The sequence below is a fragment of the Hesperophylax consimilis genome, chromosome 15 (assembly GCF_061612785.1).
Source record: "Hesperophylax consimilis isolate HC1 chromosome 15, BYU_Hcon_1.0, whole genome shotgun sequence".
NCBI classification, from domain to species: Eukaryota; Metazoa; Arthropoda; class Insecta; order Trichoptera; family Limnephilidae; genus Hesperophylax; species Hesperophylax consimilis.
In genome coordinates, this window is record NC_142850.1 from 25,388,724 (window position 1) to 25,409,170 (window position 20,447).

General features: G+C 33.5%; 1 protein-coding gene and 1 non-coding gene across 2 annotated transcripts in view; one reads left to right on the forward strand and one right to left on the reverse strand.

Annotated features, from left to right (window-relative positions):
* Positions 1-20,447, reverse strand: part of form3 (FH2 domain-containing protein formin 3) — a 189,878-nt gene that overhangs the window by 123,390 nt on the left and 46,041 nt on the right. The window lies entirely within an intron of this gene.
* TRNAC-GCA (transfer RNA cysteine (anticodon GCA)) lies at positions 7,671-7,743 on the forward strand. The gene has a single exon. It is a non-coding gene; the product is annotated as a tRNA-Cys (tRNA).

Below are 20,447 nucleotides of genomic sequence, written 5' to 3' on the forward strand. Positions count from 1 at the left end.
CCTTGTAAAATGTAATATGTTGTGAACCTATATCGTTATTTTATTTTATTTGTATGACATCTGCAATTTAAAAACTCTTTAACTTTTTTTTTCTTTCTCTTTTCTCTTTTTATCGTATATATTTTTATCTGATATAAAATTAGCTATCTAAACTATAAAAAAACTCCTGTGCCTCTGTATCATACAGTATATCATGTTAAGTACACATATATGTAAAAGCCCAACAGGGCATTTATAGTACATAAATCGCTAAAATATCACTTCTATAATACTCCTCTAATTATTCAAATAATCTGCAACATTCTGTTGAAGGTGAATTAAAAATATCACGAACAAAACAATATAACTTCAATGTCCTCTCAAATTGGTGTCACAATGCATGCAAATTCCAATAATTAAGCGTGCAAGACAATCCATCAAGTGGCGTACCGCAAGGAATGTACCTTGTTCCACCCGTGTTGACTTGTCAGAGGCAGAATAAAAAAAAGAAAGGTTAAGCCGCATAAGTGTTAAGCCGTAATCTGTAATGTTGCATAAAAACTACAAGAGGTTAAGTATGAATGGACAAGGTTAACATTTCCTTTGCTTTAGCCGCCAAAATGAAGTTGATTGATTAATGGAGCAGTCTCTCTTACTTATCTCACCTCGACATATCAGCCGGATACTTGCTGAATGCTGGATAGAGCATGTCGGATTACTGTTAACTATTAGACACATTACTCTACTGTTAAATATAACTACAAACTACAATGTACAATGGAACAAGATCGAGCTGCATTTTGCCCATTTATCAAATTAAAGCAAGTTCATCGCTTGTAGTTACCGGAGAAACCTTCAGGCAAAGCAAGTTTCAGAAACGAATATAATTATACATTTACGAAGATATAATAAAGAGTACTTATTTTTCATAATAAACCTGTCTTACTGTCTAGTTTAGTCCGAGTTACGAATTGAAAAAACATTATTTAACCCCCGCAAACCCAATTTCTACCGATTTATAACAAGTTTCTCGTTAACTCTTAAGTTTTTAAGTTCCAATATATATATACAGGGTGTATCGGCACGTACCCGACAAATTTTAACCAGCTTTTCCTTAGCACATTTGGAGTAAAAAATGTTATGGGCACTTTGCTGTCCGGTAACATTTTTTTTCAATAAAAAATTTACTATACATTTATATATTATTCTATACATTTGTTATACCGAAAAGTTAATTATATGAAATTCCCTCGATAGGAAAAATCGCAAAGTAAGCTCCGAAAATGATCAAAAACACGTTTTGTTCTGTTATTTAATATGTTATAGGGATGGAAAATTCACAGTGTATCTTTGGATGCAAGTAAAGCATTGTTGAGAGATTTTTGCTCTATTTCAAATAAAGTCGTATTTTGTTAAATATTTTCATCATTTTCGCTTAATTATTATCTTTTTTAATATTCGCGCGCTCACTCTAACATTCGTATTTACATATCTCCCTTTCCAACTATGGCTAGCGCCACACTTGACGGAAATTCCGTCGCGGATCTTCCGCTGGAGTCAATCCGTTACCATACGTTGCAGCCACACTGAATATTCAGTGGCGGATTATCAGTCGACTGCAAACGCTTATACAGCGTGGTCGTAATGGATCCGATAGAAGTGATAGCTATTTATGAGGCATTAGAAGAAGAAAGAAAAAGAAAGCGTAAATATTGGGTTCATCCCATAAATACTCTTCGACTAGAAATTGGGCAATTTCATACCTTGTATATGCAACTAAGAAATTATCCAGATAAAGTATTCGAATATTATCGAATGTCCATACAATCATTTGATGTATTGCTGAATTTAACCAAGGACTATATTACCAAGCAAAATACAAAACTTAGAACGGCTATATCTCTCCCAAAGGCAAACTCTATTTTGCACTTCGATAATAAATCTTTCAGTGTCGAACATCCTGTGCGTTCGTCGTCGCCGCGTGTTATCCGCCGAATGTGGCGCGATGCATACAACTACTTGGAATGCGACTTTGCCGATCTTCCGCCGACGGAAGATCGGTGCGCGGAGGACGGAAAAGACGCGAGTGTCGGCGGTCCGCCACGGAGCGACCGATCGTCCGCGACGGAACGACCGATCTTCCGCGTAGTGTGCCCGCTATTTGTAATTTATATGCAATTACATGTATTGGCGTTCCGTCGCGGAAGTTACGCGACGGAATTTCCGTCAAGTGTGGCGCTAGCCTATCTTTGAACGCTTACTACCGTTCCTTAAGGACTAAAACACATAAAAAGCAGGTTGTCCTATTTTCTCATGTAGAAGATTCAGACGTGATGTAAAGCATATGGTCGAGAAGTTCTGAGAAAATGTAGCTTTGAAATAGATAAAAGACAATACACAAAATTAGAAAATGCCAAATCACTATTTTCGACGAATCTTTACTACAAATTGGTTATTATTTTGAATACCAAAAAAATATGGTTTAAATACAATGAAGCTAATCCTATCGTTTCATTTGAGTAAAATTAAAATAAAATTAATAATTACTTCATAAAAAATATAAGCGTAAACTACTAAAAAAAATTTTTTCATTAGATATGTATTAACGAATTATTTATTTATTAACGGACATCGTCCAAATTACAAAATAATAACACGAATACAGTAAAATGAAAAATACAGGAGTAGACAAATGTACATGAAAGCAAAGACATAAGGCAGATATAATATAAGAAAATAAAGTGACAAGTCGAATCAAGTCAAGACTTCGCCGTGGGTCAGGACCACAGGACACTTATGTGTCCTGTGGTCCTGACCCATCCCATTATGTCAGACTTATCCCAAAAAAGTTAAGGTTTTGACTTGAGTTGACCAGTCTACACATTCTGGACAATGGTGAATAATATCCATAATTTGTCGAATGATGGTTGAGGAAGAGCAGTTCATTATTTCTGAGTCTTTGCGAGGGGATATTGAAGGGAATGAGTTGCAGTAGAGTAGGTGAATCAATAATTATAAGAAACAAGTATTAAAAAATACAACAATTATGACCAAGGTTACCTGTGACAGTTACCCTTGATTATTATTTTTTTTTTTTAAATATTCACTAAATACTTAATTATTCACGAAACAGAGCGTTTCTAGAGTCCGTTTGCCAACCGATTTTTATGCCGATTACCTACATTCGTGGCGATATATGGCACATTAAGAATATACACATTTTTGACTTGTGGCTTCCTCTTAAACGTTGAGAATAAAAAATAAGATAAGAATGGTGGAAAAAAAAAATTTATTATATTTATTTAAATATATTTTTTGGTTTGTATAAGTCAAAAGAGAGTAAAATCTTCAAAAATAGCTCTGTTCCTGTGAAATTTTCACAGCCTCTTATCTCTGTAATTTCAAGGTCAACGCAACTATTATAATTTACCATTCAATTTAACTGGCAAAAAACATACGTCACAAAATTATTGTAACTTACATATTATTTTTCATTACTTAGAAGTAAAGAAGCATTGAAATACCGAACGAAACAAGTAAGTAAAACTGCCTTAAGCAATATAAAACCATACGAATGTTAAAGATACCAAAAAAATGATCTTTCTGAGAGTTCGGTTAATGGCCCTCCATTATGGTGGTAACCGCTACCAGATCGGAATACTAATCATCATCAGGTATTGGAACCCGGATGATGGATGGCATATTGTTATTTGTCAACTTGTCTGCGGGACTGTTGTACTAATTATGGTATTCACCAGCCCGAGTTTCGTTATTAAATGTAAATAAATAATTAAATTTGCCATTAGCTGAATGATTTATGTGTAGATGAGTAAAAATTCACTATTGAAACACTGCAAGCTTTCTCTGTCATCATATTTTATATTATTTTAAGTCGTAGGAGTTTCTGTGTTTTGAAAGGTTATTTTTGAATATTTTCATGTGTTTTCATTTTTGTGTAAATTGTAGAACGAGGTGTGAATATCGATGGCCTAGCGCACACATGACATGTGTTAAGCGCAATAACATGTGTTAAGCGCAAACATGACATGTGTTAAGCGCACACATTGATTTTTTGCATGAAGATTTTCGGGAAATTCGTACGGTGCACGGCCAAATTGAAATAAGCCAGAAGTCACGAGCCGCCACTGATCTTAATCTTAATCAAGTGTCTGAAGCTTAACTGAAATATGTTACCAAAGAATAAAAGTGGAAAGTATGAAAGTAGGTACTGTAAGATCAGCTGGTTTGAAGATTGCCCCGAAAGCTCAGTGGATTAGCAGTCATGTTTTTTTAAATATAATTTTTATTTTAATACTGCACAGGAGTCCCAAGTGCTCCCGACTATGCGGAACCATCGGTGGCATCACAGCCAAATCCTAATTGGATGGTCATGGTATAATGTCATCCAATTTCAGAGAAATGCGTGTGTGCACATGTATGTGCGTGAATGCCACCAAAAGTGGACAGAATGCATTGTCATGTTTTGTATTATATTTTGAAAGTTGGTCTAGAAAAACGACAGAAGTACTTATAAAATGTGGCGTTATTGACATGGATATAATTTTTGTTATTTTCAGGCGCTAAAACGACGGCATAGATTTCTGTACTAAATAAGCATTTTGTGTATATTTTAAGGAGGTCACTGCATTAGAGCTGTGTAGCGTTACATACTCTAATATTGTCACTAGGAACAGAGGTCACGGGTTCATTTCACATCGACAAAGAATCTATCTGCCGAATTTCCACTTCTAAGACTCCACTTCACTCATTTATTTATTCAATTATTCAAGAAAACAAAATCGAATTCCAAATAGCATCGGTTTACTAGAAATTAGTGGCAAATCGGAGGCCACATTTAACTAAGGATTGATGAGACGTCTTTACCAATATGGCAGTTTCTCGTGAAGCACAACACATGGCTAAGAATTACAATACGAATTAAAATAGATACATTATTATCTGTTGCAATACAAGATGATGAATTTCAAAATTGGACACAAATCAGAGAGCCATTGTTATCGCGACGAATGTCACACTTTCTTTCGTGGTATAAAAGCTCTCAAAATCATTTCACGGTATTTTAACTTCAACGTGACATTTAAAGATCAAATAAAACCTAAATGCTTAATTTGCATTCAACATTAAAAGGTTCTTAAATCGCTAACATGTTATATCGTCGACCTACTGCCATTTATTGCGGTTATCGTTTTCATGTATTCATTAAAATTGCATCAATGCTTCTAATGTTGAATTGCTAAAATCTTCCGTAATAAAAAAAAACACAATATTATCTTGTAATGTTTTTTTGTAACAAATAGAGATAGTTCTATCCTTTCTTGGATCTCCCGTACTGATGATTTCATTTGCATGTTATTGAAATTTAGTAGTATGAATACTATAAAGTGATTATTATAAATATATAATCTAATGTTTTTACTGAAATAAATATAAGTATAATACATTCTTCACCACGTAGGATACTTGCTGCAGAGTCTCCATCTTCTATCTTCGTGTCACCTGTTCCTGTTATATTTTTTGTAATACTTGCATCAACTGTAAAGCGCCCCTGAGGTGATATCTTACAAAAGCGGCGCTATACAAATTGTCCAATATATTATACATTATATATTGGACAATTTTATATATTATTTTTTTAAATCTTTCCGATTTTATGTCCGGGTTAAATCTTCCCCATAGGAAAAACTAAACCCTTCCACACACTTTTCCACAAATGATCATCTAGTCAATCAACATTATGTAAGTGCATTATATAAGCAAAATAAATACAAAAAAAATACAAGAACAACACGTCAACTCACCAGTGATCAAATGGGAAAATAGTTCACTGACTCCAGATATTTTCATATCAGAGGGTTGGGCTCGGTAGAACTCCTAACAGGGCCTATAAATCCTAATGATCCCTCAAAATAAATATATTTTAAAAATCTTTCGTAATCCTACATGAATTTATAATGACTGATTTTTGCATTTTTATAAATAATTTTTTTGATAGATCTAATACGCCTAAATTTTTAATGAGAGAGCTAGGTATAATACCAGTAGCCAAAATAACGAATGGTAATATTTTTATAGTCTGACAATACCAAATTCTTTTTATCTCATTTCCTAAATCTGTGTATTTTCTTATTTTTTCATTAACAGATTTTTGAATATTACAGGAATTATAATATTATTATGTAATTATTATTATTATATTATTATTAAGGTGTTTTTTAGTGCAGTCGAGTGTTTTCGGTTTCAGTCTGTATTTGGTGACAGTTATTTTCTATTTCCGAACTCCCTATGTTTTGTATCCAGCTTTTTATTTGATATTTAAATATTAAAATGCTGTGTTGATTTTTGAATGAGTGGGATTTTTTTTAGGTCATTTTGTCGATCTTAGAAGCGTTGTCCCTGTAGGACAGAGGTCCTAGATTAGATTCCCCGTTCTATCCACAAACTAATTTCATAAGGCCAGAAATCACCATTGGAGTGTTTTTAACATTTTGGACAAACTTATGACTTATGGTGAAATATAATAGTTATGCCATTTTGTGTGTATTACGTCAAGAAATGATTTTCATCGATCGTTTTCCACAAATTAATAGGTTCTGTATAAATTCTTTAGCAAATTAGTCACATTACGTCGGAAAACAGTCGACAGTCATAATTCAACTTTGCTTGCGGGTACTTAATCAGTATACGGATATCCACAGGTAGATAGCGGATACCTGCCTAGTCACATGGCCTACCAATCTGCCATATGGTTCTGCCTGAGAGACCTTGGCAGTCTCCAACACTGGCGCCAGGCCCTGACAGACAGCTGACCACCTGATTACCTGGTCACCTGATGAAGAAACCACCTGGGTATCTAGAACGCTAGATCGATAAAGGATTTAGCGATAATGTCGATAACTTGTCATCGCTCACGAGCACAATTATTGCAGATCGCTAACGTTAAAAAACAGTTCACATCGAATAAATTACGAACACTAATGACAAGTTGTTTCGGAGTATTTGAACATTTCATCAAATTTCAACGTTCATTTGCGAGTTCTGTGAATGTCCTATTCAAGTTCTGTTATTATATCATTATAGGCCAGTTACTTGACAGAACTGAAATAATAACAGAACTTTCAAAGAACTTGAAGAATTGTTCAAATTCTCTGAAACAAGCCGTCATAACTCCCAGTTGTTACGCAGAAATTCATAGTGTGACAAAGTTATCAAATTACCATAAAGCGCCATTTTGTTTTTTTGACAATTGAGAGGTTGCCGTTAATCCTTTTCAGCTTTTGAACACATTATAACCAGCAGAAGAGGACAACTACCGTGTTGTTAAGATTGTCAGCTTATTACAATTTGATAAAAAGGTGAAACGTACCTAAAATCGGCGTTTAACGTAGAACTTTCAAAAGTCTAAATATGGCAATTTGATGACAATGTTACATTGGAATTTTCGCGAAACAACTGGGCCTTAGTCGTTGTGAACTATTTATTGTTCGTTCGTTCGATCTGCAGTCATGCAGCCATACTAACAACATTGTAGTCGTTGTCAACGATGTCAAATGTAATGGACGTGCTTACGAATGTCGACTAGTCACGGAAATTGTAAAAAAAAATATATATTAAGCGGTAATTTTTTATTGAAGTACTAGTACATATTGAATTATTTGGTGTGTTCGAAATAAGCCGACGTGGCTCAGTGGTCCAGAGCGTCTGACCGCACATCAGAAGGCGCGGGTTCAATTCCCGTTGGCGGCATTTATTTTTACTCGGGAGATAATTTCAATTTGTATTGATATTACAGGCGACTAATTATTGCTTACTAGCAGTTAAAAACCCGCTCCGCGGGTTTTTTTCTGCTAGGCCCTGCGGGCGGCTCTTGGTTGGGCTTCGCCCATTTTAAGTGATATTAACAACAGTTACGTTTAATAGATAGATATTAGAACATTCACAGAGAGAGGGTGAGTATATATATTGTTAAAACACGGAACAGGAAGGAGTTAATTAATAATAACATGCTAAATTTACGCATAATAAGAATGACAGTTGTTTGAATAAATGAAATTTTACGTATTTGTGATGGATTATTTCAAATGAAACACTATTATTGACTACATGTCTACAACTGATATTAACTGTTATCGTACCTAATATAATTAGCTCATAGGAGACTTGCAGTGCTTGAATATGTGTTACAACCGTCAATGTCTATAAGTTGAATCAATATCGTTTAGTTTGTCACAATTAAAGATAGTTTTAACAAAGTTGACTTAAATGATAGATTATTACATATTGATTAATTGTACCCGTGTTTATGAATAAAAGGAGGGTAATTGTGCGATGACATTAGCAGTCGGTTTAATTAAAAGGTGTTAATTTTACTCCAACTCGTGGTAATTCTTTACCTACAACTGTTACTGTATCTAATAAAGTTTAAAGCTAGATTATATATACACCTTCATCAGGAGAGTAAAAATCTATATATAAAGGTAGATTATTACAATATAGCGCCCCTGAGGTGATATCTCACAAAAGCGGCGCTATGCAAATTGTCCAATAAATAAATAAATATAATGTTTACATTTTATTGTGTATACACCGAAGTCAAAAATTAAATATAGATTGCAATTGGGAAAAAAGAAGAAGTGGAAGGAGGGGGGGGGGGGTAAGAGTAGGCTGGGTTTATAATAATTAGGAATTACAATATCGTTAGACGGGAAAGACCAGTTGAGTGGGAAAATATTTAAAAGAGAGTTTATAAAAAAATTCTTGTTAATTATATCTGCTTTTATATTAATATGTTTCCTCATTTCTAAAATTTCAAAATTATTTATAGTGAAGTATTTTAAGACCTGAAAAAAAACAAATAGCATATAACCATAAAACAATATATTCATAAGACAAATAGCATTTAATAACGGTTATTCTAATAAATTGATAGTTGAAATACTAAATAAAAAAATTAAACACATTCTCTTCAAACGGTCTTTCTAAAGATAGAAATAAACAATGGCGTAGAATTCTGTGTGTGGATAACGATACTTCTAAAATTATATATATAAACAATCCTGGTACCATTCAACTGGCGTTTTACACTAATAACAATGAAAAAATATATTCTTAATAATAAAGATAGCAAAATTCAAACAAAAAATCAGGAGTTTAAAAACTCAATTGAGATTATTGTTATTTCTTTTACAAAGGTAGAACCAATAGAAACTTTGAAGTCAGAACTAAAGAATATCGCAGGGCTATAAATGGAAATAGTGAATCTGAGTTTGCAAATAATCTTTTGAATAATGATCACACTTTCGATAAAAATTCAGGTCTTAAAATACTTCACTCAGGATATAAAGCATCGTAAATAAATAATTTTGAAATTTTAGAAATTAGAAAACATGCCAATATAAAATCAGATATAATTAATAAGAAAAAAAATATAAATAATAATGATAAATGCCATTATAAAGTGATAAGCTTCCAGAAGAAATCTTCTTATAAAACGCTTGTTAATGGTAAGTAGTCAAATATTGTGAGCTGCATATTTAAATATTCGCGCCAGGCATTTGGTTCGTTTTTAAACCGCCAGAGGTACGCTCTGTCGGCCATCTTGAAGAAACGCGTGAATTTTTATAAACGTCAAACATAATCACGTAACTGTGAAGAATTTTCATTGTAATGTAATTAATCCAATGGATTATGAACTTTCTAAAACATATTTTCTTCGATATTATCCAAAAATTATATGAGCAGAAACGATGCTTTTGAAGAAATCTCGTATTATTATGAGGCGATCCTATTTTAGTATGGAATCGTGTCTTAATATTCAAGTTACCCGAAACAGACAATTTTAATTTGACCAATCAGAGGGCCTACATCGTCCAGACGCTGGGACAATAATACTATCAGATAATAATTTATAATCCTTTGTGCTATGCATAAAAACCTTCTCTTATAAACATTAGTTTATCATTAAAAATATAATTACCGAAATTGTCGATTAAAGTCTTGTATCCTATCGATGTTGGCTATTATATTTAACGCTAGGGCTCTTGGTCAGTTGACCATCTTAACAGGCTTGCCAGGGAGGGTGGCATTCCAAAGTGAAATGGTAATATGGAATTCCATTGTCCATAACCATCGACAATATCAAGGATCTGTAGAAGAATATCAATTAGAAGGAAAAGTAATAGATCCATGGATTCTAATCTAAAGCACTTATCTCTAGAATATGATATTATCAGTCTAATGTTGTTTTATTTATGCCATTTAGTGCTGACAAAGTCATATAAATACATTAATTAACAAGGAATAATCACAAATCCACACAGAAAACTTTATCCACCACAACACTAAGATTTTGCTAAACATGCTTTCGGGCTAGGTATAATACGTAATTTTAAATGATCACTATTTTTGTTAACCGGTTTCGCAATAGTTTTGCTATTTTATCTGACAAATTAATTATAAATATCTTGGAGTATTTTTTTTTACTTCATTACCAGAATTAATGCGAAATATAAATAAGATTAAAGATTTTTAAGCTTCCCATTACAAAATACACCAAAAATATATACTGAATACTTTGGCATATAAATAAAAATTATTTCTGTAAATTATAAAACATTATGTTTTTATGACATAAATTTTTTTTTTCTTTCTTTTTTTTTGAAAAAATAAGTCACAATAATTTGGCGACATGACTTTATTTGGTCAGTTTAATGGATATTTCAAGGTTTCCCAGCTCAATGAGCAAATGCAGTATCAAGCTGAAAATATTTACGTGCGCAAGAAAATATATAAAGAAAACCCTGTGCCAATTTCATGACACAAGAACTCGTCGATAAAGAGTATTTGTTCGCTCTATCGATGAATGTGAAGGGCGGTCTTATTGCTTTGATTCGTTTGGTGAAGGTTGGCGTTGTCTGCGTACCAACTTTATCCGGATTCCTTTTGAGAATATTACGTTACGTCAGAATCCGGATAAAAAGAGCGAATTTTTCTAATGGCAGAAAATTACAATCCACAGTGCTGAAAAAGATTTTGGGAAAATGTAAGCACTTTTGACGGTCTACTTGCTGGTCAATTGCAAGTAAATTCAATGTAATTAAATAAGTTATTTAATAAATATTAGTACATTTGCAGCACTTTCCAGTGTGGAAGATACTTTCAGCATCACCATGATGTAAGAGGCTACCATTCAAAATGTAAATGTTACTTTCTTATACTTTCTCACCTTCCTTTTCACCATCTCCTTCCCAATATGTTCAGCCTCACAACACATACCAACATTGGGAATGCTACGGTTCCATTATCTTCGGAAAGTGTGGAACGGTTGGAACTCTTGTGCGGTATCCACATTCAAAAACAAACTTAGGTGGCGCCAAGGTGTCGAGTCACCTCTGACAGTTCGGCCTATCGAGCCAGACGATAAATAACAGAATCGGTGACGTAAATATGCAAGTTGGTCTTGTACTTATATTTAATTGTCCGAATCGCGCTCCTTGACAGTTCGTAAGGCGAGTAAGGTAAAGAGCCATCTGGTTTTCCCAGGGTCTTCCGTCGAGGTCTCTAGTAATTCTCCAGACCTCTCAGAGGTAGTGAATGCTGAATCAAATGTTCAAATCATCTACTTATTGGAAAAAAAGTATGTGCACACTTTTCAATCATTGTCAAAATGATCTACAGCGTCCTACAGCCCACTTAGAGTAATTGTCTGTGCATTTATTTTTGGATGGGAAATTCTTTTCAATTTGAGGGGCATGTTTGAGTACCATTTATTGGATAACCAACACCTCTGCCATAGGTCACCCCGAGTGGTTTGCTACGTTAGGTGATTTAGGAGGGAGGGCCGGGTTCATCTTGTTTGAGGAGACGCTTTGGCCTCTCCAACTGGCCTCTCAACCCATCGCCTTGCGCCGCAGTGGGAGGAATATATTCATATGTCTCTCCTAGACAAACTGATCCCTAGAATCCTACCCAACCCTCGTACCTTTCATCTTCCCAGAACTTCCTCTCCTTCCTTTCCTTAAAAATACTCTCCACACAGTATTCAGAAAGTAAATCACCTGAGTTGGATTAATGTTAAAAAATGCGGATTGGATTCATGAACAATGCAAACAAAATTTTAAATTATTATACTAACATAAATAATGAAAAAAGAGGGAGACATGTCACTAAAGCGTGCCGTCTGAGACAGTAGATAAAAAACAGCACCGAATCTCAAGCGGCAAACCAATGAAAGTTATGCGTTTGATAGAAACAAAGGCGGGCGTCACTGTGCGTTGATGCGATTTACAGTAGTATGGTTGACCGATGTTGGTGACAATTTACTGATTATAGTTCATGGACCATCTCCCTTAGTTTTATCTCTATGTGTTCATAATTACTCCACACAGGATGCCTGATGTTTCCATAAAGACCTATAGTATTCATCTTCAAGGATGCTGTGTGTAAGATATTTTTTTAGGTCTTCTAGGTGCAATCCCGTTTTTAACTGGATTACCAATAATTTGAAGAGATTCTTAATAAATTAGCAACACGTATTTTTCTCCGTTCAACAACACCAAAAGTAAAGTGTCGCCAATATTGACAACAAGATTGGTTTGTGTATTGCATACATTTGTAATAAATTAAAAAATAAAGCATTTATTTTTTAATTAAAGAGAAGTTAGTACCTTAACAGAGACTGAGACAAAAATTCTCTTTTATCCAAAAATTATTTTGTATACATTTTCTGTTTTAAAGGTTGTTGCATAAAATGCTGTATTTTAAAGAGAGATAATTACTAAGACTTTGCTGAGATTGCTGATCGTAAATTCCACATTAATTGAATGCACATGGCAACCCTGGGAGAAATGATTTTTTTTCTGGCAAGACAGGCTCAAATTATTTCTTGATTACCAGCCTTAATTTGTCATTGAAATATTACATTGTAAATTATAAAGCATGATAAATGCCAGAGCTAGTTGCTAGAGGTTTTTCAGTTGCAGAAAACAAATTTCTGCATTACATAGTAAGGTTCTTGCAAGTCACGTAGGTTTATGTACAAACAAACAACTTATAATGTTATTTGTATCGTGTTGACGTACTGTGCTCCACCGTAACTCGTAACCAATCATTTTGAATAATTTATTTCCCAGATGGACGTTGGACGTGTCCATGGTAGTTAATTTATTTGCACTGAGAGGCTCTTTCATTACACGGTCTTGGGAAGGGTCACCTGTCTGCATTATTAATAGTCGAGCGGAATTCTGCAGAGCGGACGACCAATTATTTGTCAACGAGTTTGGCGTAGATTGTTTAAAGCAGCAAAATCTGTGAACTTGGAGCAATGAATTCTTTTTTCTGTATGAATTTACAGTGCAAAATCAATTATTTTCAGCTCACAATTTCAATTTCTTCATGAGCTTTTGTGCATTTAAATATTATCTAACCTCTCAAAGAACAGACCCTAAATCTAATTTTTGTTCCATTGTTGAGGAGTAATGTTCTCGACTAGCAAGCTGTAGGTCGCGGCGTGCGCAAATAAATTTTGTCATTAATTTGTTTTATTTCACAATTTACTCATTAAAAATAATATATAGTATATTTGCGGCAAAGTTCCATAGTGGAAACTACTCTCAGTATCGCCCTGGTGTAAGACCACCATTCAAAACTGTTTTTCTTTTTTTTTTAAAATGATTTAATATTCAGTTGTTTTATTTTTGTATCTGTTTTTATTTATATATTATAGTGTCTTACAAAACTGAGTAGTATTCAGTTGGCTCTAATTTTTTCAATTTTTCATTTATAAAGGTATTATCATTAATTTTTGATTTCTAACAAATAACTTTAATTTATTCATTGTTAATTTTTATTTTTTATATACCAATAATATTGTTATTGGGTTTATAAAAACAGTTTATTTTTAAACAAGTTCTGCTGTGTAATTATTATTACGCGTGACAGCTGTTTCGCCTTCTGAAGGCATTATATCAAACTGTGGGTAGCCCACTTACAGACGATACATTTATATTGCATTTATACATTTATATTTATAAACTGGCCAGTTTGTCCAACATAAAAATGTTGGCCGGTCCTTTAATACTAGGTTCAAAGAACATATAAGATCTTTTAAAAATAATAATAAAATACAATCTCAATTTGCCAAACATCTCCTAGATGAAAATCACTCACTTAGTGATAATAATAAACCAACTCCGTTACACGTACAAAATAAAGGGCGTAAACTGAATCTTTTTGAACAGTTAGAAATTAACAAAAACTCTAATAATCCGAAAGCTATTCTAATTAATGAACAAACAAATATAATTCGTTCACCCCTACTAGATATCTTCAAACCTAGTGCAAATATGAGTGCACTATGAAGTACTTAATTATGCTATTAAAATAACCCTATGAGTCATCGTTTGGGAATAACTAACATAAATACATTCAGTCAAATTTAAACATTACAGTAATTGGGGTAGTAACCATTAATAATTTCTAACATTTTACTCAGAAATCAATTAAGAAATCAGTAATTCAAATTAAAATACATATCTACAAATAATATAAATGTATCGTCTGTAAGTGGGCTACCCACAGTTTGATAATGCCTTCAGAAGGCGAAACAGCTGTCACGCGTAATAATAATTACACAGCAGAACTTGTTTAAAAATAAACTGTTTTTATAAACCCAATAACAATATTATTGAATATATAAAGAATAAAAATTAAAATGGGGTTCTACAAATTAAACTTAATAACAATAAATAAATATTCATTGTTACGTATCGTATCTTTATAATTGAATTTAGGTTTTAATTACATAACTAATAAAAAATATTATTTTTACGTGATGCATTATACAATTTTTTTGAAAACTTACATTTGCTTGAAATGGCTTCGGCCGTGTTTGGTGACCAGATCGGAATAGCCAAGTACTTCCCCGCCATTATCTTCCCTACATCCTTCTCCTCTCCACTAAATTCAGCTTTACAACATAACCCATTGGCGATGCCATAGTCTCACAGGCTCCAGACGGTTGGGAGCAGTTGGGACTCTTGCGCGGTTTCACATAAAAAAATATTTATTTCATGCAAAACAAAATTTGTACAGTAAATGCATTTTTTGTGTTATGCCACCCGCCATGCTAGGGATGCCCAGAGGCGGATTTGCAGTCTTGGCCGCCCTAGGACCTAAGGCCCCAGACCATGTAGCCGCCCCTTTCTCAGTACCCATCATATTGACCAGGAGTATCCAAACTTTTCAGTAAGTTCCTAGGGTCAAAACCGTTTTAATTTTCCTGCCATTATCATTCATGGTTCATGGGGTGAGATTTTCCAGGTCTTGGCGGCGGATACGTCTGCCCACCTGCTGCGTGGCGGGCTGGATCGAGAGAGACTGGGTGAGGGAGGCCTTTTGACCTTCCCAGCCGGACTATCTTGACCCATCGCCTTGCACCGCAGTTGGAGGGATGTATTCATACGTATGTCACTCCTGGACACACTAATCCCCAGATTCCTACCCACCCCTCATACATTTTCCTTTTCAGAACTTCCTATCCTTCCCTTCCTTAAAAAGACCCTCCACACAGCATCACCTAAGATGACATAGGTCGCGAGGGAAAATATTTTCCTCAAAGCCTCCTGTGTGGAATTAATGTAAAAAAATACGCTTGCTAAATTCGCTAGTTCAATTACTGTATAATTGTCGATTGTCGTGCGCTGTGTGCTGTGTGTGAACACGCTCTTGCATATCGCTATTTCGTACGTAGAATATTTAGGTACTTAGGAAATAATTTCTTGTTATCATCTGTGACTTTTTTGTCACGATTGGCCGCCCCTAATATCTGGCCGCCCTAGGCCCGGGCCTACATAGGCCTAAGGGCAAATCCGCCTCTGGGGATGCCCCTGTGTTATGGAGGGTGAAGTTTGCAGATTAAAAATTTTCATATGATTGTAATATTTCTCATTGTATTAACTTCGTGCAATATGTAATGTTTTGAAATTGAACATTGTCTGTTAGTAAATAAATGTGTAGTTTCTAGTGTCGGTTGTGTATAGTTCTTGTGGTGTAATTGTGTTGTAAGAGAGTCTTTTGTCATATTATTTGTACAACAAATAAGTTTTAGGTGAAGTTGGCGTGTGTTTAAAAACATTATACTCGATGAAGAGTTGAATGGAGGAATATCTTGGTCAATAATAGTTCAATAAAAGATTAAATAAGACATAAGTTAAAACGTCTGTAGAAATTGAGAAAAACGAGTATTACGAATATCTTCAAATTATTAGTCATCCGGTTAAAAACTGGATTGCAGGCCGTTTCCTGGTAAACTTTTAATAAATTCCTAATACATCGGAACAAGTTTTCGTGCATGTCCATTTTCTTTGATAATAAATTATGACGGATGAAATGATGATTACTAAAAGTTTATTAGGAAACCTTTTAATTTATTCGTTAGGGTCTTCTAGTTTTAACCGGATTTTGAATAATTTGAAGAGATTCTTAACAAATTAATAATATTAATTTATCTCCGTGTATGTAAAATGATTTCGTGCTGTTTGGTAAATACATTCTCCTCACGGACGCAATTTTAAAACATCTCTCAAACGTGTTTGACTTACACAGAAAAAAAGTAACAAAACTCACCACCTCGTTAACATTCAAAGGAAGCTTTATTCATTTCAACATTTCATCAACACAAAATTCACGATCGTAATAATGTAAAATCCATTTAGTGGTAATATTTGAAATGGCAGAGTTGGTTGGTTGGTGGATGTCTCGGCTTCGAGTCCCGGTCACAACCAAAACGTTGTTACTTTAAGCCCCGCATACCCAATTAACTCTTTAAGTTTTCTCTTTAACTCTTTAAGTTTTTAAGTTCAAAAAAATATATGTTGTTTTTTAAGATAATATCTATACATTTGTTATGCCGAAAAGTGAATTATATGAAATTCCCTAGATAGAAAAAAATCGCAAAGTAAGTTCAGAAAATTATTAAAAACACGATTTGTTCTGTTATTTAATATGTTGTAGGCATAAAAAAATTCACAGTGTATCTTTAAAAGCAACTAAATCATTTTTCGTGAGATTTTTGCTCTATTTCAAAAGAGTCGTGTTTTATTAAATATCGTTTTTTAATATTAGCGCGCTCCCTCTAACATTCGTATTTCATCATCTTTCAATGATTACTACGGATCCTTAAGTTATTTCATATTCTTTCTCCTAAAATTTTTTATAATTCAGATAACATTGAAAAGATTCAACGGAAGTTTCTAAGGTTTATAAATTATAAATTGCATATTCCTATACAAAACATAAATTACAATTACCTCTTGGATAAAATGTCTCTATTGAAACTTTCAGAAAGAAGAATAAGCACAGATTTAATACTGTTACAAAGAATACTACATTTTAAAATTGACTGTCCCGAATGACTTAAATGTATCAATATCCATGTTCCCAAAATTCATGCCGACATTTCTTACCTTTTTACTTCAATAACGCCAGGACACTAGCTTACCAAAATTCTCCGATTCCGAGACTTCACAATCTCGGAAACAAATATTTTGATCTGGGTGATATATTTCATTTGAAAACTAATCAGTATAAATGTTGTATATTCTATCACTTTTATTCTTCTAGACACAAATAGACCTATGTACCCATATACCTTCTCTGCTTCTACTATTTTGTTTTGTTGAATCTTTTAAATTCAATTATATGCGTGAAGATTCATTATTGCCATTATGTTTACATTCTTCTTTATTGTATTAATTTTTAAGTGTTTACTCTGATACAAAATGCTTGTATTTTTTTAAAAGAAAAGCCCACTAGGGCGTGTCGTGTAGTAAATGAATAAATAAATAAATAACGTTCTTTCGATGGTCAATATTACAAAATTAAAGCGTAAAAGGTAAGATAATTTATTTATTTTAATTTAATTTATAGTATCGCTACCCGACCTCGCCCTAGTATCAGACAGGATTAAAAAAATTAACAAACCGGTAAAATTTACGAACAAGTAAAAAATATCGAATAATGAACAATTTCTACGAACCTTTTCGCATATTTACGCATTCCTTTCCTCAAAAAGATTTTTTAAAAAACACACGAACTGAGAAACAACAGTAATGGTGACCTACCATATTTTTGACGAAATGTTCGCTGAAATTTTTCAATTGCCCATTCCAGACATAGTTAGTAATAAGCAAAATAATTGTAGAAATGTATTATATATTTGTACAGCGCCCTTGTAATGATTATGCATGAAAATGGCGCTATACAAATATTATTATTATTATGATATCGCGAGCTTAAAATGGTTGCATTGACCTAGAAAATCCAGACAGAAAATTCTGTGTAAAATTCACGAAGCCAGAATTCATCATTCAAGAGTTTTTGTTCCGTTTTTAATTCAGAAAAGCAGTTTTTATCTCGTCAGTCGCCAGACACAGTTTAGTTAAAATTCCTAATCTCTTGTGACAGGTATTTCAACTTTTTTAACGTAAAACATTCCTGCCATTCGACTTGTAAAGAGTGTGTTCACTGTTGCCCAATAATTACAAATTAATAAAACTGGACTGTAAGACCAGTTTTAATCGTGTTAAACCGAAGTTTCATTTGAAATACGATATCGAATATCAAACAAATTAATATTAAATTCCTTAGTGATATTTAAGCGCATACCTGTGCCGATGCTAACTTATTAATTGAACTTCTAATAACTGAAGGTTATTAGAATCAGATAGAAAGTGTTTTGTAAATGATTCTAAAATTTTTAATATTTTTTTTTGTTTTAAAAAAAGGCAAAAATTCCCGGGTAAATAAACATACAATATTTTGAAAATCTCCTACTACCAACACAGTAAGCGGAAAATTTTGCTTGTGTTGTGATGGAGGACTTAGCCAGCCGAGGAATCGAACTCACAACAGTTGAGTGGGTCCCAAAAGCGATGCCAACTCAGCCACTGACCGGTTTATGGAGTATGAAAAGTTAAATGCGTCAAAATAAATATGGGAGTGGGAAAGCGAAGGGTATAGGGAAGATGAAGGGTAGGAAATGCTTGGCTATTCAGACCTGGTTACTAACTTCGAATGACGATCTTTAATCGGGCAATATTGAGACTATTTACCACACTGATATGTGATGTACGATATATTTAAAAAATAGGATAGTTATATCCAAGACACTATTTAGGTTATAAATAGGTCCTGTTGATCTTTGTAATCATACAAAAAGATAGCAGCCAAAAATATGAGAAAATTAGTTGAGATTGAAATACGCAATCGACAAAATGACGTTAAAAAAATCAGGTCATAATGGCCGAGTTGTCCTGGGGCGTTGTAGAAGCGTTGTCCTGGGGCAAGTTTAATGCAGAGATCCTGGGTTCGATTCCCAGTTACGACAGGGTTCCATGATAACTTAGCACAGTGACAATACAACTTTAAAAAGTGATATAAAGTCATTAGGCGATGAAAAAACTAACATATAAACCTAACCAACGTAACTTAATCAACCTAGTTTTTGTTTCATCACTTCTCATGACTTTATATAACTTTTTTGTGTTGAAATTTCATTTTTATGCGTTATCCGTACCAAGAAAAATGATATTGCCCGTTAAAACCGGGATTGCATGCCGTTTCTTGATAAACTATTAGTGCATTCCTAATATCGGAACACGTGTTCACGCAAGTGCATTTGCCTTAATAATATATAATGTCGACATACGAAAATATTATGATTTTTTATGAACACATTCCTCTTTTGCTAAAAGTTTTACAGGAAACATAATCAATTCAATAGTTAATAAATCAGTTTTTAACCGGTTACTAATAATTTGAAGAGATTCTTAAAAAAGTAGCAAAATTTTATATCGAAATCTAAATAAAACACACAATCCTAAGTTTTTTTATTGTTTGATTGCTTATTTTTGTATTGCTCCAAATTGAGGGATCTAAAATGACCTAGATTACTAGGTACAAATTTCTAATAGAAATGTCATGCTAGTTTATCCTAATACATGTGGTTTCTACCTACATAAATAAATAAGCATAATCTAACACCAACACAAAATATTAACGTAATAAGGTAGTTGAGAAATAATGGTCATAACCACCGATTACCATACTGTAATTTCATTAACCGCGATTTCTCAAGCATCCTATAAGCGGGGTTAGTTGACGGAAATTATTAATTTCATTTAAAATATAACGATTGTTGAACGATCGTTTAGTGCGGACATAACACCTAACATAAACACAAAAGTGTGAGTATACCAGTGGCGTGCGTCCACAATGTCTGAAAAGCTATGCATACGAAAAACAAACCATAAAAAAATTACAATAGATGAAGAAAAAAATAGAAAACAAAAACAATCTATCTGCTAAAAATTTAGTAAAAGCAATAAATACTTGGGCAATACCTATATTAACGTACTCATTTGGCATAATTAATTACATGTCTAATACAGATT